The 22,995-nt window shown below is 35.2% G+C and overlaps 1 pseudogene across 1 annotated transcript in view; it reads left to right on the top strand.

Annotated features, from left to right (window-relative positions):
- Positions 1-4,248: 4,248 nt before the first annotated feature.
- The window catches only part of LOC306867103 (actin nucleation-promoting factor WASL-like), a 29,355-nt pseudogene continuing 10,608 nt past the window's right edge, over positions 4,249-22,995 (top strand). The window contains exons 1-6 of the transcript XR_013786113.1: positions 4,249-4,659; positions 10,447-10,581; positions 10,667-10,753; positions 11,054-11,150; positions 15,931-15,954; positions 22,558-22,732. The product of XR_013786113.1 is annotated as an actin nucleation-promoting factor WASL-like (transcript). The remainder of the gene's footprint in view (positions 4,660-10,446; positions 10,582-10,666; positions 10,754-11,053; positions 11,151-15,930; positions 15,955-22,557; positions 22,733-22,995) is intronic.

A 22,995-nucleotide genomic window follows, 5' to 3' on the forward strand; every position in this document is an offset into this window, starting at 1 on the left:
TTTATACCATAATTCATATATCAAAATATTAGCATTTAAATTATTCTACACATATATAAAATATGTAAAAGCAATACTGTGAAAGGTTAATGACAACCTCAAAAGCACTGTCAATACTGCAATGTAATGTTCAGGATAAAGCATTGTGTTGGCCTCAGCCATGCAAATCCAATCAGTAGCCTACAGTTTTTGAAGTATTACAATCAGTAAAGAAACAACACTGATGAAATAAAAACATTTATTTAAAAATGGATACTTTTCACACAATAATCACACATGTATAAGAAATATGAGATACATTCGTATACAATTAAATGTTTCAAGTTGAGGAGGAAGATAGGCTAATCTTCCTTCATCTTACATTGTGTGTAAACTGTACAGAGTGTACCCAAAGTCTGCGTCTCATCCTTTTTCGTAGTCTTCTTAACAACATATATAGCGCGATTGCCTTCCTTCTGTCAACAACTCTCACTACACGCAAACAAAGCATTAAAGAAAGTTGAAAACAAACTTATATTTCGTAATTTATAAAAAAAATAATAATAATACAGTTTTCCATCTGTAATGTATTTTAAATAGGTGCGCGCTGCAAACGCTGCCGGTGTGAATGCAAAATGGATACGCGCTGCTTCTGCTCTGCTTCCGTCCTGCTTGCGCGCTGCGTACGCCCTGCTTACGCTTGCAGTGTGAAACCGGCGAGTGCGTTCTTTCACTGCATGATTCAGTTTATTAAAATGCATTAAGAATGATCATAATTCAAGATAAGGGGGCAGAAAATGTATATATTTATATGCATTCATATAGTTAATCAATATCACACGAAGAGTGCCGTTTTTCTTTAAAAATCAGGTTACAAATGTGATATTGATTTTATTCAACAGTTCAAAAAACAATAAGATAATATCAAGAGACTTACGTTTTAGCCACCATATTTCCTGTTTTTGTGCTATTTCGACAACAAAAAATATTCCAAACACAGCCACAGCGCAACATGACGGTGTTTTGTTCCTGAATGAATCAATCAATCGATAAATGATTCGGTTCAATCGCAATGACTCACTTATTAACAGTGACTTGATGCCACCTACTGGTGATTTTAATTTCACATTTACTGTATCTTTTCATTTTTTAAATAATTTCAAATATCAGTATTCAACATTTCATGTTTAAAATATCAAAACACTGTTTATGCATTTCTAACTGCAAGTTAAAGCATTCCATGTCCCTCTTAGCTGCATGTGTAAATACATCTAAATGCCACTTCATATGCATCTTCTGTAAAGATGAATTTTATTGATACTGATTTCATTTGTTTAGTAACAGCCTAAATGCATTATTATAATTGACTGATTAAATGTAAGAATTTGACTCAAAAGATGATGCACACTTTTAGAAAAATAATTTTATAAAGGTAAAAATGCCCATAAAAGGCTAAATCAATTCAAACTTATTGAAACAGATTAATTTCTACCACTGCTGTGAATAGACCACACATATGAAGAATATCAAAAACTTTAGGAGCCAGCTGTCCACGGCAGTCCTTAAGATACCAGCACAATAACACACTCAGCAAAATATCCTCTAATTATCTTTATCGATAAAATCCCAGAAAATGTTGAGATTATTTTTTGTTAGTATTGCACATCCCTAGTACTGACACAAAATGATTTGAAATGGTCGCTTTGTCACGTCCAGTGTAGACAGCCTCAGGCTGTTGTTTTATTTCTGTTGGGTTTTTTTGGCTAGTAGAAGTTATGAATAACTTAACTTCTTAAATAACTTAAAAATTTTGTAGCCAAATTGGCTGGTGAGTGAAAAAGTTAATTTCAGGCTATTATAAATATCGTATTCAAATGATCTTGTAAACATTTTGTTTTTCATTATTTTATGAAAAATTCTCAAAAGAGAGTTACAATTTATTTATTTATTTAGTCATTCGTTCATTCAAAAGTTAGCCTACTTGTTTACTGTTGTGTCAGTGAAAAGACAGCAAATGAAATATAAGACATGATATTTGAATAAACAAGGAAAAACATATAGGCTAGTTTAGTTGTATATAGTTTAAGAAAGGAGCAAGAGTTCATAAACAGAGAAACATAAAAGAGTTCATATCGCCATCTAGTGGAGATCAGAATCAGAATGAGCTTTTATTGACAGAAATTTGTCTTTGTGAAAAAAGACGAAGTTTCAAGTCCACAGAAATAAAATAAAATAATAATAAAAAAAAAAAATATATATATATATATATATATATATAAAACTTTAGAAATCAAGGAAGCATGCAAACCAAGATCACACTATCTTTGAAGATTACACCATCTTATACAAAAATGATTGGATTGTCATATATTTACATACATGCATACAAACATACATACACACACACTCACACTCTCACACACACACACACACACACACACATATATATATATATATATATATATATAGGACAATCCAATCATTTTAGTATAAAATGGTGTAATCTTCAAAGATAGTGTAATCTTGGATGTGTCTTGGATTGCTATAGTTCTCATCTTGTCTCAGTATATGTTGAACATGCAGTGCAGTAGCAGAGTTTAACAGGAGGCCAGGTGTCCCCTGGCAGGGCTCCGCTTTCAAACACGATCCTCCATCTGTCTCTTTTTTGCCTCTCCTTTCTTCATTTGTTCATCGGTAGGGAAGAACAAGGTGAACTCTGTCCCTGACTGGACGATTGTTAATCAGGCATTATAAATAAAAGTATAGCTGTGAAAAGCTTATTTTAACAATAATCTTAAATTGTCTGATGCTCCATATGTGAGTGAGGTTTTAATTTCTGGGTTCCAAAAGTTTTTGGTTCTATGGGTTAAAGTGATAGCTCTTTATTTTGCCTGCTTAGGAATTACACTGAAATGACTGGGTTATTGCAAAGTGAAGTTTTTTGCTCTGTAATAACAGTTTTGAATGTGCTGAATCCCCATGGAAAACTGAGGTCATCATTATCTCATGAGAAAAGACTGTCTAAACATGCAGCAGCCACACAGATATGCCAGTTGTGTGATCGCTGTTATCCTCCAAATAGAATATAACTGGTGGTTTCAATTAGTGGCAAAAATGTTAAAATTATAGTTTATAGTCTGGACTGGGGAAAGCCAGACTTTCACCTTATAAAACATCTCAGGTTGGCCCAACTTCCAGGACCTGGTGCTGGGGTTTATTTATTTATACAAATGGTCAAGAATTCAAAAGAATATAACATACAGATAAATACTAGTACAGATTCTTTACTTTTTTAAATTATAAAATGTTGTTACATATAATATATCAAAAGTACATGCTCGCCAGATGAAAGGGGGTTGCCAATTATTTTTGGAACAAAATTTTGAAATAATGTATTATTGTACACACACTTATAGATGTGTGTGTGTGTGTGTGTGTAGTATATCAAAGCATATCAAATATATCAGTATATCAAATAGGCCTATATATTATAATCAGTATTGATGATATGAGATTGTAGTGTGTACATAAATTCTGCAGACTACAAAAAAGTTTTAATATTTTTATATTAAATTATATATATATATATATATATATATATATATAGGCTATATATATATATAAAATCGTATATTTTTAATTAAAAATAATTTTAGAATTAACTTCATCAGTAAAATCAATGTCGCTTAAAATGCAACATATTAAAACCAATAAATAAATAAAAGAAATTTTTAAAATTACAAAATTATAAGTGGTATCCTTCGACTGGAGAATATATTCCCTTATAAAACGTTGCTATATAATGTGATAATGAACACGTGTTTCTCGTCATACCTTATATTATGGATTTTAAACTGTATATTTACCATTCAGAAGCCTGAATAGGAATTATCCGCTTTATAAAACAGCAGCATAGTTATCCTTTCTTTAAAACAGAGCATTATATCCGTCAAACACTGTACCTTCTATCAATGACGGCGGGCGCTGTGCTCCACCCCCTGCCTCAGAGGCTCCGCCCATCCCGTCCGCATTCTGCAGGAGGCACGGGAAAACAGGGATAGACCATCCCGAGAAACTAGGGGAGGGTTAGTTATTACATACAACTGTTTTAATTCATATTCACCCACGTTAAGATATTAAAACCGACTTTGTGTGATTTTAAATGTAGAAGTTTGTAACTAAATAATAAGAAAAGAGTAAAAAGAGTAGGTTTGTACCAAAAGCTAACACCTGACTCCGACCAAATTCCATTCCACCCTTTCCCAAGCTGCGGCTTGAACTCTACCGTCCTGCTGCCATGTTGGATTGAAGGATCGTTATTGCTTTAGGAGTTCGGAATGAAAGTTTATATTATGCAGTCTGTCAAAAGTGAACGAATTAAAGAATAAATAACCCACAGGAGTAAACGAGTCGCATCTGCATCGCCCGCGCATTGCGGACAACACTACATCGACTCTACTTGCATGCGGAATTCCTAACGGGATGAACGGAGCGCAGGCCATGTTGATCTGTGATTGCACATAAAATAATCTAACACGAGACAACCGCTCAAGTTCATCCGCCTCATCCGTCAACATGAGCGGCCACCCGCCCCAGAGGAGGGTGGCTAACGTGGGCTCTCTGCTTCTGACCCCGCAGGAGAACGAGTGTCTGTTCAACTACCTGGGCAGGAAATGCATCGTAAGTTGTGTTTACTCTCACGGACGATCTTTAGTCCTTTAACCGCTAGCTGCTAGTTCAAATGCAAACCATATTGATTTTCAAATATCCAGTGATGTGACGCAAACCAACGGTGGTAACTGTTTTAACGCGTTTGTGATGTCCATCAGCATCCTCCTCACTGTCAAGGGAATGAGACTCCTCTGATTGAAATTAGATGTTGTAGTATAAGCTATTTGTGTGATTGTGAGTTGGGAATTATATATTCCATGTGATTTCAGAGTAAATGGCAATAGGCCCTCTGTTTGAGTGAAGGTTAGTGAGCTGCCTACGAAGACAGCATCATAAGTGCATTCTGAGTCAGCTAAATGATGCCCAAATATGCTGTCTATGTAGGCAGCTCACTATCTAATGTAGGCTACTGTCTCAGATGACCCTCAAACACCACGAAATGTGTCCGCTATCTATCTATCTATCTACATTTGTATCGGTCTATCCTTCTAGCTGTCTATATCTTATCTGTATGTGAAGCTATGTCTGTTTACATTTCTTTCTGTCTGTGAATCTATCTACCTCTCTCTATTTCTATCTGTGTCTTATCTATATGTATTTCTATCTGCTATTATATCTGTCTGTAACAGCATTTAGTCAGTACAAATTACAGCAAGACTCTTGTTTCTGTATTCAGTGTCAAGTAGTTACCCATTTTTGCTTTAATAACCTGCAACAAATTCTGGAAAACATCAAGTTTGCATTAAAAGGAAACTTTCAGTTTGTTGTCCTTGGTAAATGGAGCGACATCTATTCTACATCCCTGATTATTATATCTAATTTAGCTAAATTGGCAGACGTGAATATGTTTGGTCTTTACACTAGTTATTTATGGTTGTCTTGTCTGTCCGACTTGAGGACCAGTATTTGGACGCTTGCAAAAGTTATTTTGTGCAGTATAATACACTTTTGGATTACAACATTTTACAGAGAGAAGTTTCAAGATTGATAAAACAGTACATGCTTTAATCAGTTTAAAAGGATAGTTCACCCAAAAATGAAAATTACCCCATCATTTACTCCCCCTCAAGCCATCCTAGGTGTATATGACTTTCTTCTTTCAGACGAACACTTTCGGAGTTATATTAAAAATGTCTTTGCTCTTCGAAGCTTTATAATGGCAGTGTCGAGATTTTGAAGCCCAAAAAAGTGCATCCATCCATCATAAAAAGTGCTCCACACAGCTCCAGGGGGTTAATAAAGACGTTCTGAAGTGAATCGATGAGTTTGTGTAAACTTTATAAACCGTAATGGATGTAGGTATAAGCTTCGGTGAGAATATGCTAATCTCGGTAGAACCAGTTTTGTTTACAGCAAAGGAAATCCAGTCTCCTCTTGGCTTATATTGAAAACCTCCAACATTTTTCTTTACAAATACTAATTTTGTGTTTCTTATTTGTAACCATTTTTTTTGTTTGTTTTGCTCTCTCCTCTACATTTCCGTGTTTGTCACCACATTCGCCTGCGTCGTTCACTCGAACGCCACTCTCTTGTGTACGTTCTGGTTATCAGATGTTAGTGGAACATGTTCATAGTTAATGTGATGAACTACAACTCTGCTAGGTCTCCTTTGTAAACTTAAGAAACTAGAAAGCACCTTAACACCAGTTAGTTTAAAATAATCTGACAAAAGCTTTAGAGTTTTAAAACTGATTTCCAAATGGTTAAATATCCAAAAGTGTCCAAATACCTTTTTTATGTTTCGAGTGAAAGAAATGTACCCTGTTTATTCTTGGTAGAAATTTCCTGTCCCTTATCCTACAAGGAAGAATTTGTTAGAAAAGTGTCCTTATTTTCCCAAAATTCCTCTTGCAGCACATTCAGGTGACGATTCACGTGTTAAGCACGTCATGTTTTTGGTTCTTAGTAGATTTTCATGCATTAACAAGATGTTCTTTGATAGTAATATACTTGGATTGTTAAAAAAATGTGATTCTCAGAAAAAAATCAGACATGAAGTTGAGTTCAAATCAGAGTTTTTTGACCGTTGAAATGGATGGGGAAGGAATAAGCTTGGCCAAGAATCAACTAGTGTTTCATTTATATATTTCACATGAAATCCGATTCACAAATATGGCGTTCTTTCCCATCAGACCTACTTAAGTTGCTTGTCCATGTCTAGGTGGAAGCGACATGAACGAGAGCGGTGTCAGTCCAGGAACGGCAGCCAAGAGCCGGGCCATAAAGTGGGCTTTCACAGGGAATGACTAAATATGAGACACGTCGTTTGGGGCCAAGATCCAGCAGTCATGGGTTCATTCATCACTGTGTCCCGAACCAGCACCGAATAAACCGAGGGCAGAGGGTGGACGGAATCCAAATCGCACAATAGTGAGAGAGATGGAGAGAAGGGAAAAGATAGGGGTTGGGGGTGGGTTGTGCGTGATCAGCAGTCTTTGAGGACAGGAAGTGAACTGATCTGCCTCCTTTCCATGGGGATTTGAGCTTTAATGAATAGAGCAGCTGAGCCAGTACTGATCCAGAATCAGGTTTCCAAGCAAACCAAAGCAAAGTCTGACACAAAGTCATGATCCCTGTGAAATGTACGTCTTTAATGCGTATTCATGTTCTTGGCGAAGACTTTTGCAGACAGGAATGCTGTACGGATGCAGTTAACTAGGAAAACCTGGCGAATATCCATCAGTCGCCTCTTTTGGATGTTGCGTTCAGTGTTTGTTGAGTGCGATTAAACCCAGCCGATCGATCGAACGTATAGGTTTACATATCAGTGTGAGCGTGTTTGGCCGCTTTGAATGCAGTGTGTGTATATTGTTTATATCATACAGAAACACGACTCTTTCTTGAACTTGCTGAACTCTGAATGCAGTAGTTGAAGGTTTAGCGATGTCCTTGAATCACTCGGCTCACCAAGACTGAACGAGTGCTCGTATTCAAATGCTGAATGTGCAGTCTAGAGCATGAGGAAGCAGTTTTTCATCAGAAGAAATGAAGGGAAGTCTCGTTTTATTGATGCTGCTGTTACTGACGTGGCAGGATCGCAATGAGTGGAGTAGTTATACAGAATTCTCTTTTTCTGCCCATCTCTGAATGAAAGTTATTGTACATTTATATTTATTTATTCTTTTTTTTTTAATATAAAATATTTGCACATGCCATTGTTAGATGTAGATGTTTTTTGGACTAATTTTCAGATGAATGAATTCATAGAATAAATGATTATCAAGAGTCACAATACATTCAGTGCTTGAATAGACTTAACTGATCAATGTTTATTATTTTTTTAGATAAACAGGCTATTTTTAATTGATTCATTGGAGAAATAATCAGTAAGTTAATGAAATGTTTGAAAAATTTAGACTTTCTATAATTTGTTAATCATTGAAATATTTTTTGATCAGATTACTTTTGATAATCAATTAAAATGTTTCATCGTTCAATCATTGAATTGCTTTTAAGAGCCTAATTTCTTCAATTGATTAGTTAGATTTTTTTAATTCCAGTTAAATTACTTTTGAGAAGCTTATGTATTCAATTGGTTATTAATTATTTAATTTGATTATCAATTTCAAGCAATGATTTATAATGCCTTTGAGAAACCTATGTATTCAATTGATTTAATCCAGTTACTTTTATTAATGTTCATCTGCTGATTTTAGTTAATCAGATTGCGTTTGATAATTAATTGTCTAAGTCAATTCGTTTGTAAAAGTCAATTCAAAGTTTATAATTAGTTTGATAAAAGTTTGACTTTATAATCTCTTAACCTATGAATTCTTTTAATCTGATTATTTTTGTCAAATGTTTTTGAACCATCGGATTAAGTTGAAGTAATTACAAATTCTGCAATTAATTTTTCTTATGCATAATTAAATAATCTGCTTGTTTCAGTTGATCATTGGTTCTGCTCGTTTCAGTTGATTTGAGATGCTGATCTGATTGTGATAACGGTTTAATTTGTAGATTTATTTCTTTTATTTATTCAGTGGTGTTGCAGTCCTGACAGGTGGTTTCTTAAGTTATTGCTTAATGAAAACACTATAGGTCTGTATTGATTCAGAGACTTCATTAAAGTCTTTTCTGTTCAATGGCATGTGGTGGTGTTGAATGCTTTCGTCAGAATCTAAAGTGTGCGTTAAACCACAGGACAGGATTTCTTTGGTCTCCTGTAATTGCTCGGCATTAGCCTGTATGTGTGTGAATGTGTGTGTTACTTGTCCATGGAAAATATTTCATCTTCTGTGAGATCTTGGCTGTCCTTCCTATGACAGTATTGCCAAGACACTGGCCTATTTTTCCTTCCGGTAACCCGTGTCCTGAAAAAGTGTTCGAAATGCTGCTTTCGGTCATGTGCATGGAACGCAAACACTCTTCGAGTAAGAGTGCCTGTGGAGAGAGAATAAAATGCCCCATCAAGTGTGTCTCCAAGTACTTGGCTGCAGTTTAAATTACAGCAGTATTTGATATCTGCAGCGGCCGGTGTGTGCAGCAAGCAACATCATGCAGTATTCATACACTGATTTCTGTGCATTTTTTGGACGTTTACAGTTTCTGCATGATATTGATTTGCAGTTCTGTCTAAAATGCAACCCTGTTACTGAAATTGCAGGTGACAAGAATAATTTCATAAAAGTATGAGCATGTGGCAGTGTTGGTGCATTGCCTTTTTATTTTGGACTTAAGGTAGTTGTTTTATATTTATTTATTTATTTATTTTATTTTTTAAACTTTAGGATTGAAAAACTTGGTTTTGGTTGAGATTTTCCATCATATTTCACAATTATTAATTCTTTATAGTGTTTCTTTATTATAATTGTGTGTTTGTATTTTACTTAAGTCTGGACTTTCTGTAGGATTTCACATTTGTTTGAATGCTTTGATGGATCATATTAATCAAAGGAATAATTAATCCAAAATGAAAATTTGCTAAATAAAATTCATCCTCGGGCCATCCAAGAAGTAGATGAGTTTTTCTTCATCAGAACAGATTTGGAGAAATTGGCATTAGGCTACATCAATTGCTCACCAATGGATTCTCTACAGTGAATGGGTTCTGGCCAAAACCCAATTCTCTAATCCAAAAAATGGTTCCTTCAGTGAAAAAGTACATCCCCTGTTGTCCTCTCACATCAAAATCCTCCAACGTATTTGTTTTGGACTCTTTCTGCTTGCAAACAGTGCTTGATCTGTGCATATCTCTCTCTTGGTTTAAACAAAATGACTTTTCCAATGGATAAAGGAATGTTATGGATAGAGGGGTAGCAGTATATTTAACAGTCCTATTCCTCATGTACATACCTATACGTCTGTGTACTTATTATAGTAATTACAATAACTAGGTACTAACCCTGAACCTACCCCTAAACATAACCCTACTCCATGTAGTTACTTTATATTACCAGTAAAGTGCAACCGGTAGACAACTTGTTTTTTTTAGCTGGAAGCAATGATTTGAAGTTAAAAACATCTTAATAATGGTTTTGTTTTTTACAAACATGCAGCTTTTCCCTTCACAAGACATTAATTGATTCACTGGAGTCACATGGATTACTTGTGGATTATTGTGATGTTTTTATCAGCTGTTTGGACTCTTGTTCTGACGGCACCCATTCACTGCAGAGGATCCATTGGTGAGCAAGTGATGTAATGATAAATTTCTCCAAACTGTTTTGATGAAGAAACAAACTCATCTACATCTTGCATGGGCTGAGGGAGAGTAAATATTGAGCAAATTTTCATTTTTGGGTGAACTATTCCCTTAGTTGTGTATTTAGTCCATGATTGTTTTCCTTTTTGCAGACATCGTGCTCAGCAGTGGTCCAGGTTTATGGGGCAGACAGGGGCTTGTCCTGGATCAAGAGGTGCTGTGGTGTGGCCTGTTTGGTGAAAGACAACCCTCAGAGGTCTTATTTTATCCGTGTCTTTGATATCAAGGTGAGCTCTCTGAGATCAAATAAACAGCAAAGATATCAGATCTGAGACCTAAATATATAAAATATCTTGTATCTAATTTTTGCAGGATGGAAAAACAAAGTTTGAGCAGGAGCTCTACAATAATTTCACGATCAGTAGTTTGAGAGCTTACTTCATTACCTTCGCCGGAGATGTGAGTTTTTTTTATTTATATATATATATATATATATATATATATATATATATATATATATATATATATATATATATATATATATATATATATTCACGTGTTTATAGATATATATTCATGTTGTTGACCAGTAGCAAGAAAGCAAACTAGAGATGTTTCAAACTAGAAAGCTAGCCAGAGATGTTCTTTGGAAAAGTTTGTTTGGCTAGTCAATTTCTTGTCGTTCTTGTAAAACTGCTTTTAGCATTAGTAAGGATGTGATCTGGCTTTTTTGGTCATATGGTGTGTTTTGCTCTTTAGTCTTGTCAGATGGGCCTCAACTTTGCCAGTGAAGAGGAAGCCAAAAGATTTCGGAGTGCACTCAACGAACTGCTCAACAGACGACAGAGGAAAACTGGTAAATGTGCTGGTTTTAATTACTTTCCTTTCCTTTGAAGGGAAGATAGTTCACAAAAAATTTAAATTATGGCATTATTCACTTACTCACCCATATGTTGTTCCGAATCTAATCCATATGACTTCCTTTTTTGGTCTCAATTCAGTTTTATTTTTGGGTGAACTCACTATCAACTAATATGCTTTAGATTCAGTAGTAATGAAAAAATATGTCTAAAACCTTATTAGTGTCTAAAACATATTCTCCCAAATCTGTTTTTCATAAGTTTACCCAAAAATGAGAATTATAATTATTTACTCATCCTCATATTTAATTAAATTGATTCTGATTTTGATTCTGATATAGCTATAAAAACAGAAACAGTGCTTGCATATAGCAGTAAATAAGAGCACAAACTAGAGGTTGATTGGTTATGCAGAATAATCGCACTAATAGTTGACGGTTATCGGCAAAAATCCATACCGTTATTAGGGGTACATTTTTATACCATGGAAATATTATAATTCTTGTCACCAGTGTCAATATCACAAAAAAACTAATACTAGCCTAAAATAAAGTTAGCGATTAAATAAGAAACTAATTACAAACAATAGGATAAAAAGCTACACCAGAACAAATAAATAAATAATAGATACTACATACATTGTATAAAGTAATCAGATGTATAAAAATATTCTTCACTGCATAAATTGAATATACATTTCTTCTTATTAAAGTATAAAAAATGATTTAGTCGGGAAGACAGACAAATATTAGAATGCTGTCACTTTAAGAGCTGCCTGGATCCAATATACAGTTACATGTGCTTTCTATCTTAGCTGTTTGCTTTCACTGAAGACCTAAATCGCTGTTTGTTTACAAGGATACTTGCAAATGCTGCCATTTTGACACACACACAATTTAACCGTTCAAGGCCTATAAAGTGGCTTAAAAACTTTTTTTTTTTTTTTTTAACTGCAATGCTTAAAAACCTGTGCAAAGGATAAGTTGTCGTGACCGCTTCGCACAGCAACGTCACATGAGCGTGTAACCGCAATAGTCCAAAGTCTCTACCGGTGGACGAATTTCTACCAGTTAATCGTGTCTACCAGTATATTGCTCACATCTAACCGATAGTTTTTCTGGGCTGCTGTAGAAGTATTGTTCCTTGTTAAAGTGTTAATATAAAGTTAAGCACTGTTTTCATTCGGTATCGGTTGATTAATCGGTTATCAGCCAGTTTGGTCCAACTTAGCTATCGGTTGATCTCTAGTACAAACAAATAAATAAACATTATTTATTTTACCATGAATAAAGCATTTCATTCTGATTTGGAAATAAATATAAAACAAACATAATAAACCAACAAACGTTTTTACCATTAATATAGATTTTATTCTAATATAGCAATATCTAAAACAAATAAAAAATGAACGTCTCTATTACAAAACAAGTAAATAAATAGGAATATATCTTTCAGTATAACGAAAGTTCATGAGAACTGGAGTTATCAAGCGTTAAAATGACCGGAAAAAAAGTTGCTATGATGACGTTTTGTTTTTGTTTTTTTTGTATGAGGAATCAGACATTCCAGTTCACAAAACCATTCTGACTGATTCAGTTTTTGGATTCAACTCAACTGACTCAGTGAACGAAGACCTACATTTTAGTTTGTTTGCCACTCAAATCAATAGTATGACTTCAGAAGAATTCAAATAAAACTCAAAGCTCATACTTATTGTCACACTTTAATTGGTGCCTTTTTGTCCTTTTTGAAGCTTAAAGGCTACAGTCGTCATTCATTGTAATTTCATGGAAAAGAGCGACCAGCGCATTATTTAAAATATCTCCTTTTGTGTTCCACAAGTCATATGAGTTTGTAATGACATGCGGATGAGTTTGTCATTTTTGGGTGAACTCTTCCTTCAACACGCTCACTTATTAAGCTCACATTTTCTTGTTAACCTGTTATTTCCTGTTGCCAGCTGCTCATTTGCAGTTGTGTTTATCTCTCCCCATCATTCCTTCTGGTCCTCTCAGTCTGTAGTTGTAGTCTGTCGTAGTGTAGCAAGTGTGCTGGTTTTCTCTCCATAGGGTGTGTCGTAAAACCTTCACAGTGGGCCTTTTCTCCTCATGTCCCTCTTGTAAACGCTGCAGTCTCTCTCCTCACTTCCTGGCTGGGTTCCAGTACTTCCTGCTCTGTTTTGCATGCTGGGCTTTGAAGTTTAGGCTTCTCTCTGCACTAACTGATTTTTAAAGAGGCCCTGGTGCCTTATACACCTCCTATGTCTGCCTTGCCTGCCCTCTCTTTACGTTTAATGTGGTGGAATTCCGAACAAACATTTTTAAACACATCTCAGTTTGATTACATTTATGTACAGTGCATTACTCGATTAACTTCTGGTAGTTAAAGGTGAAGTGTGGAACTTGCTGCTGTTAGTGGCACCAGATGTAATTTAAAATGGATTAAAATTATATTGTTTTTTTGTTTTGTTTTTGTTTTTTTAAACCACTTGTCGAATTTTAAATATTTCAGTACGTTTCTTACAGACATCAGACTTACCGACCCCAAACCTTTGTTTGTATGTATGTGTGTGTGTGTGTGTGTATGTATATTTATTTATTTATTTATTTATTTATTTATATATATATATATATATATAATAGTGCTGTCAACCGGTTAATTGCATCCAAAATTAAAGTTTTTGTTTACATAATAAATATACACCGTATACACATTATGTATATATAAATACAAACACATGCATGTATATATTTGAGAAAAATTTGAGATGCACCGATTGACCGGCCAGTGGTCGAAATCGGCCGATTTTTCGCATGACCGGCCGGGCAGTCTCACGTCTTGCCGATTCCGAGCCGATCCTTTTATTGCCAGCGGCGCAGGCAATGACATCACAGCCACGCGCACACTCACAGTCACGTGTTAACACGTTGTTTCGCACACAGATATGCATATGTCTGTGGTTTCGCAAGAGAATAATTCTAATTCTAATTGGATTCAGTGTAAACCGCGACTGATAATATATTTATGTCGTGCCAGATGAGGCTTGCTTGCACAACATGACACTGATTTTATACAATAGTATTTCAATAAACAAGAAGTTAAAATTTAACTGACCTAGATTTTAGACAAAATATTGACTGTTTTTGCTCAATTTCGCTGACGAAAATAGTTCCGATCAAAGCCACAGCAGAACTGTTGTGTGTCTCCGATCAACACACAGCGGTGTTTCGTTACTGAATGAATCCCAAGTTTTTGAATGAATCGAGTGAGTCAACAATTCAGTGGCCCATTCATAAGGACAGTCACTTGCCTCGTTTCTGAATGAATCTGCCATTTGAATGAATCCGTTGAATGAGTGATTAAATGACTCACTCATTAAAACAGACACTTGCCGCCACCTACTGGTCATTTAGTCATTTAAAAGTATCATTGCATTTTTTCAACATTATTTGAATGTTTAAAAAAATATGTAAAACATTAATCTTATAAAATTATTTATGCATTAGAAATTTTGCAGTGTAAATGCATTTATGGCACCTCATCTTTATCAAACTGTATGTGTACATGCATTTAATGCCACTTCAGATGCAGCTTCTGTTTCCTCAGCAGTGGAAAGATAGTTTGTTAATACTAATTTCATTTGAATGGTAACAACACTTATTATGCTAACTGAATTAATTGAAAGAAAGTAAGAATTTGATGTGAAAGGTTAGCGGAAAAAAATTACCATTTATAAACATAGTGGGAAATGACACCTGTTTTGGTACGTACAGCAACTCATTTTAAGTTAACTATTTCTTCCTCTTTCCAGTCACAGAGCACTTCATTTTGAGAGTTGTTTAAGTGAGAGAAAATCTGTAACTTAGTCTAGATTAGGGGAATTGTAATGTTTAATAATTTATTTTATTTAAATGATTTTTGCATTGAAATTTGCATAGATTTTTTTTCATATAATGTAAATTTATAGTTCTTAGAAAGAAAATCGGAATCGAAAAAAATCGGTATCGGCAGGTCACACTTCCAAAAAATCGGAAATCGGAATCGGCCAAGATTGCAATCGGTGCATCTCTAAGAAAAATACATACACAATAAATATAAACAGTACACATACATATATTATGTAACCAAACTTATTTTGAACATGAATAATCATGATTAATGATTTGACAGCACTCCTATATAATATTTTGTTTTATTCTTTAAAAATTTCTATTTAAAAGGCAGTTGCTTGGCAACTATATAATATGTATGTATATGTGTGTGTGTGTGTGTGTGTGTGTGTGTGTATGTATATATATATATATATGCACACACACACTTTATAAAATAAAAATTAGTTTGACAGCTTTTAAAAACATGAAATAGCTGAGCAACTGTCACTGAAATAAAAAGAATCAAGTATTTCAACATTTTCACAGCAGCAGAACAGAGAAACACTTCACCTTTAAGGTCAAGGTTATAAGAATATTATCAGTTTGCGTATGAATGAACCACAAATGTTGGAGCTAAAAATGTGACAATAAACCTAGGACTGCCAATTGATAAAGTAAACCCTAAATAAATGCATTAATTTATGGATGTTAGTGTCTTGAGAAAGGGCTCAGAGCTCAGGGCACCTCTGTTTAACATCTTCTTCCCTAACCTTTCCAAAACTAACAATTTAACCATTTCCTTGTCCTCTGGGTGACCTACCGGCTCTTTTCCTCTCTGTTACTGACCTCACTAGTCTATTAATTCGGCCTCCACATTTTAACAGTGTTAATTTTGTTTTTGCAGAGAAAAGGCGTGACCCACCAAATGGTATGTGTCCTGGTACTTACATTCACTTATGAATTTACTCCTAATGTTATCAGCGCTAATCCGGTTTGTGTTTGCTGTTGTTGTTGTTTTTTAAATTCCCTTTTTGACAAAATTATGCTGAAATGCACACATGCACATAATGTATCTTCCGCAGAAATCAAAACACATTCTTGTGTCGTCAGGCATGAGCGTTATTCACACAAGCACACATTCGTATTGTACATGACCTAGATGAGAGTAGCGTTCACCCCCTGACTGGAAGCCTGAGGTCAATCTGTGCACTGGAGCCATATGTATGCCACATGGATCATTCCATGCCACTGTGCTGCTGCGACTCTCTCCCATTCAGTTACATCAAAGAGACCACGTTTCTTCACTTGTGTAGTTTAAAGGTTTTCTCATGGACGTTTATCAGGGTTACGACGCTGCTTTGGCATCTCTTAACTGTAGTTGCAAGTTACTAAATTATCTTGTTTGCCTTTTTCAGTAGCCTTTTGTTTTTTTAAGAATGCTATAGGAAATATCAAACCAAATTAAGTGTTTGTTTATGTATTTATTTATATCCAGAGTATTTCCAATTGAAGCATAATTTGGGGTATGGCATATTTGAGGGCTCTTCAATTATTAATAGTATTATTATTATTTTATGTTACTGTTATTATGTTAGTATTTTGTCATATTTATATATAATTATATTTTATTATATTATAGTATTTTTTTTAACAAACCCCTGAACCAGGGCTATTGTTAGTCAGAGGTTTGAGTTTTTTGTAATATTTTTTACAATGTAATACAGTTGTTTAAAATGATGTAATTTCAAATGATTAGATTATAAATATATTTTTATTGTATTTTTTTAAAGAATGCTATGGAAAATATCTAACCAAATTAAGTGTTTATGTATGTATTTATTTCCAGTGTATTTCCTATTGAAGCAATCATTTGGTGCAGGGAATATTTGAGGGCTAATCTATTATTATTTATCTAATTTATATATGTATTATTATTAACAGCAGTAGTAGTATTTTATATATTACCGTTATATATATATATATATATATAATATATACACACTCACCTAAAGGATTATTAGGAACACCTGTTCAATTTCTCATTAATGTCCTGTGGGCGAAAATGCCTTGTTGATGCTAGAGGTCAGAGGAGAATGGGCCGACTGATTCAAGCTGATAGAAGAGCAACTTTGACTGAAATAACCACTCGTTACAACCCAGGTATGCAGCAAAGCATTTGTGAAGCCACAACACGCACAACCTTGAGGCGGATGGGCAACAACAGCAGAAGACCCCACCGGGTACCACTCATCTCCACTACAAATAGGAAAAAGAGGCTACAATTTGCACGAGCTCACCAAAATTGGACGGTTGAAGACTGGAAAAATGTTGCCTGGTCTGATGAGTCTCGATTTCTGTTGAGACATTCAGATGGTAGAGTCAGAATTTGGCGTAAACAGAATGAGAACATGGATCCATCATGCCTTGTTACCACTGTGCAGGCTGGTGGTGGTGGTGTAATGGTGTGGGGGATGTTTTCTTGGCACACTTTAGGCCCCTTAGTGCCAATTGGGCATCGTTTAAATGCCACGGCCTACCTGAGCATTGTTTCTGACCATGTCCATCCCTTTATGACCACCATGTACCCATCCTCTGATGGCTACTTCCAGCAGGATAATGCACCATGTCACAGAGCTCGAATCATTTCAAATTGGTTTCTTGAACATGACAATGAGTTCACTGTACTAAAATGGCCCCCACAGTCACCAGATCTCAACCCAATAGAGCATCTTTGGGATGTGGTGGAACAGGAGCTTCGTGCCCTGGATGTGCATCCCACAAATCTCCATCAACTGCAAGATGCTATCCTATCAATATGGGCTAACATTTCTAAAGAATGCTTTCAGCACCTTGTTGAATCAATGCCACGTAGAATTAAGGCAGTTCTGAAGGCGAAAGGGGGTCAAACACCGTATTAGTATGGTGTTCCTAATAATCCTTTATATGTATGTATGTATGTATGTATGTATGTATGTATGTATGTATGTATGTATACATTATATATATATATATATATATATATATATATATATATATATATATATATATATATATATATATATATATACTGTATATATACACACATACAGGGGTAGACAATAAGGGAAATTGAGGGCCAGTGTCTTTTGAAGTTCACTGGCCCAGGTCAACGCGTCGGGTATTGATCCCAATAATCACGAAAAAGAACAGTTTGCTTGAACAACATGAATAACATTTTTTTTTTTTTAAGGTAGGTTTAGTGCAAAGTGCAGCAAACCTGTGCAAAAACATGAAACAAGTGCAAATAAACCTATTGCATAGGATTCATTCTACGTAGTCACACAGCCATTCATTATATTATGTTCATACCATAGGTTTCATACACGTTAACTTTTCTCTAACTTACTTGTCTGCATATGTGGGCATTGATCTGCAGAGCTCACAGTAAACCTCTTTTTTTTCTTGATCGTAGCCCAGGCCAGCCAATTCCAGCGGTCTCGCCACTGGGGCTGAAACTTTCTCTGCCTTTTCTTTTCGTATTCCCTTTCGCTTTCCCTCAATTCCTCTGGTGGTTTTCTCTTCGTTGCCTTCTCTTTTTTTACCCGGTGTTTGGCCGGGTGATGGGGGTTTCAGAAACATGTAGCCTAGCTTAATAGTAGCTATAGGTAGGTGCTGAGCAGCAGTGTGCAGTTTGCGCGCGTAACCGCGGGAGCGAGCAAGGTGGTTAGTCTCGGTAACCACCGCAATAGTTAGCGGTGGTTACCGAGACTATTTAACAGAAATCAAAACACAGAACACAGGTAATTAATGTGAAATTAGACTTTTTTTTAATCGAGGCATTATTTTTACTGGCCCCACCGGGCTAGTGGTTGGAGCGATCTGGTGGCCCTGACGGTTTTAAAAGTACGTCCGGGCCACCGGGCCATTTATATTGTCGACCCCAGATATATATATAAAACCCCGCAAGGTGGCAACCCTGCCGTGGGGGTATCGATTCACAAGGTAGCTGAAGAAAAACTGCATAAACAGAACAAACCGGAAATGCGGGTTAGCTACAGCGACAATGGAGGCCTACATAGACGAGAGATTGTGCGAAGAGGTTTGAAAATATCCTCATTTGTACAAGTGTAGCATGAAAAAATACAAAGATATTTATATGGGTTTTAACTCGTGGCGAGAGATTGCGCAAACACTGGCCCCGTTAGACCAAGAGAGGTATTGCAATTTGGCGCAAAGCGCATTGTACGCGTGTAGTCATTGTACGCGAACGAGTCAAATTAAGTATACTTTTCAAGGCTCTGCGTATGACTGTATGCTAACGTACGCGTAAAAAAGTATACTTTGGCCTTAATCAAAGACATATTTTGTCATTTAAAAAAAATGCATAAAATCTAAGTAATATAATATAAAGTACAATTAATTAAAATTGTGTTCACCCATGTGCCAAGAAATATTTGATTAATTTTCCCAACAGAAAAAGACTGTTCATTTAAAATGCTATTATAAGTTTGATTAAATGTGGTAATTAAAGGTAAATTGTAAATTTTACACCATAATCATAACCAAATCAAAGTGCAAAAATAATCCTGAACACTCCCTACGTCTGCCATTGGTTGACTAAACAAATAGTCCCGCCCCCAAATTTACACTTCAGCCAGTGTTGTTTGGTAGCAGTGATTGTTTTGATAGCACAACACCATTTACATTTAGTTTCCAAGGGATTCAGCCTATTCTTTTTTTAGCATTACCAGCCAGTCAGATTCATTTCCAGTCTGAAATGTTATTATCTGTGAAATTGTCAACATATTTGTTACGGCAGCTTTGGAGGCCAGTTCCATTTTTCCTCATCTCTTCAATCTGTTCACATTTCAAATTCACATTCATAATTTATAGCTGTTGTTCCAAGCATATTGCACCCCTACTTGACAACACTATGAAGAATGAAGCCGTTCAAATCATATTTATGCAACATGTTGTGCTGTTCTCAGTATTTATGTTGTATAAGGTGTCCACCTGCAGAAAAAAAGCGAATGTAATCTTTCTCCAGCACATTTCCGTCCTCTCCGCTTCCTCATTGTGTAACTAGATTGGTGGTTGATATCTGACTGAGCATGCTCAGTACGTCCACTTTGTCTGGTATAGTTTGGTGTTGATGAGTAGAGAAGCTAATCACTTATTCGCTATCAGACGTCACTTGTGTATTATAAAAAGCATGGCTTTGCCTGCAGTTGAAGACTTGTAATGCTTACATCAAATTTCAGAGATTAAACTGGATTAGCAGTTCTTTACGTAATATTCCGCATTCGTAATTTTTTTTTACTAGCATGAGCGGGATTGGTTTGGTGGACGGCCAGATCACAAAACTGTCACAATTGTCAAATCCTGAGTGTCTCAGGAGGCTGCTTAGCTTGCTAGCTTCTCGCTACGGTGAAATTAGCTAGCTACCGTAGCTACCGTGACACAGATGAGAAGATGTTCTGCACGACCTTCCTGTCCGCCCTGTCCGAGGAGTTTTTAGAGAGCGTTTCCAGGCCAGATGGTAGATTGGTGCCCCTGTGATACTTGGTGTTGTCAGGGGATGAACTGAATGCGTCTTTACCTCAGCCTCACTTTAATACGCTGCTGCAGCTCAGGGGCGACGGACCCTCCGTCTCTACAGAGGACGTCCTCTCGGGGGGTGCTCGGGGTCACGGTGGAGGTCACAGGAAGCTCATGGCTCTCGCCCTAGGTAGGGGTTTAGCAGCTCTTCTGTGACTCCTCACGGTTCTAGTACTCCAGACTGGGACGCGGATGTGAGTGAAGCATCTCATTTTCGGAAATACTGACATTAGAGAAGTTTCTTGTAACTTTTTAAAGAGTTTGTAGTTTGAAGATCTTCTTTAGTTTTTGCTTAACATTACAAAGTTCTGACAGGGGTCTACGTTATTTCGTTCATTTAGTTTTATTTGTGCTTTTGGCACAAATTATTAGACTACATAAACAGTATTATTATAATTATTGCTCAGTGTTAGAAATGTTGTGGTCTTTAGTCTTTTGGATTGTAGCTTTTGAGATACAGTTGGACATTTTTGAAAGGGATAAGCCGTTTTAAATGAATATGTTTTTATTTTTTTTATAATTTGGGGCAGTTTTTCAATTCCATAAAAATTATCAATATATATAATATATTTGACAATTATTTTATTACTTCTATTCCTCAATTTGGCACAAAGAATTATTAGACTACATAGGCCTAAATAATAATATAAATTATTATTATCGTTTAAACATTTTATTCATACAATTTTGATACATAAACAGATTAAGAAAAAAAACTATATAATGACAGACACAATGATGATAATTATATTTATGTATTTTACGTAAACATTTTGATAAATTAACATAATTATTTGTAATAATTGTTTAAATATTTTTATATAATTGTTTAATAAACAGATGGTTTAAGACACAATTATAATAATAATTATATTTATGCATTTTACATGTACATTTTGATAAATGAACAATTATTATGATTATTAATATAATAATTATTATTATTATTTTTATAATTATAATATTTAAAAATGAGTTATACATTTTTGATAAATGATTAATAAAAAACTGTATAATGTAATGGCAAACAATGATAATTTATGTATTTTAATTATACATTTTGATACATGAACTGAATAATAATAATAAAAACATAATAATAATAAAATGTATGCCATTGCATAATATTTTTATTATAATTGGTCATTATTATTATTTAATAATGCTTATTAAACTTATGCATTTTATTTGTACATTTCTTTTTACATGTAGTTTTTATTATTTAACAATAATGATACATAAATACAAAATAGAATTATTATCATTAATTATATTATTCATTAAAAAGAAAATATAAAATATAAACTTGTGAGTGAATGGCTGTAAGGTAAAAAGTGAATAATTAACCAATTCATTACGCTACTTTTCCTTTTTAAACACAGTAATTTAAAGGTGTTATGGTGATTAATTTATTGTTGAAGTTATTATTTTTAACCTGTAGATTCAGACCGCATCATACAGATGTCGTCCATGGCTCTGTTTTCTGTTTTGAAAGTGCCTGCTAGCTAATGCTCGTTGTTTTGGGGAAAGTTTGACAGTCTGTTCAGCAGCGTTCCTTTCTATGAAAGCTGCTTTTTATCTGCTGCTTTATGAAGTTTATTTTTTTTATTTGTTTTTTATTTTACTACCGATACTGAATATTTAAAACAGACATTTTTTTTAAATCTTGCTTTTTGACACTGACATTTATTATCATTATTGTTATTATTATTATATTTGTTGTTTGTAGCACACCAGCATCATCTGAACTGTGAATACATGAACTTGCAGGAATGTGTGTGATTGATTCAGTGTGCCGCCCCCTCTTTGCTTACGCTGGACAGAATCAGCTGTTGTTGGCAACACAAACTCTGCGAGCTCAGCCAGAGACGACTGCTGTCACTCTCGCAGGGAATTGTGTGCAACAGGTTGGAGATTCTCAGGCAGCAGCTAATCTGTTTTGTCATGTGCCCAGGACCCACTCTCCCGATGGCGACGGTGGACATCAAGAACCCCGAGATAAACAACAAACTTAATATGTCCCACATGAATAACATGGTGCACAGTGGCCTTAACAAGAAGGAGAAGAAGGTCAAGGGCAAGAGGAAGAAGTTGACAAAGGCTGACATTGGGACACCTAGCAACTTCCAGTGAGTCTTTTAAGTATAGCAGATTCAGTACTTCCTGTGTTGGCAGGAAGTGACATCAGTAATGCATATTAAAATGCTGTCATGCTGCTCATGTCATTTTCTGTCCGTATGCTCAAACACAAGCACTAACTTGTAATATTTGGAGTTTTGTTTATATGTTATGCTTTTAACCCTTTGTCTACAAAAAAATGCTAGTTAGTGTTAACAAATTGGACAAAAACTTAATCTAAATCTGCTCACACACGTTACAACCTACCAAAAAA

The sequence above is a fragment of the Barbus barbus genome (assembly GCF_936440315.1).
Source record: "Barbus barbus genome assembly, chromosome: 48".
Taxonomy (NCBI): domain Eukaryota; kingdom Metazoa; phylum Chordata; class Actinopteri; order Cypriniformes; family Cyprinidae; genus Barbus; species Barbus barbus.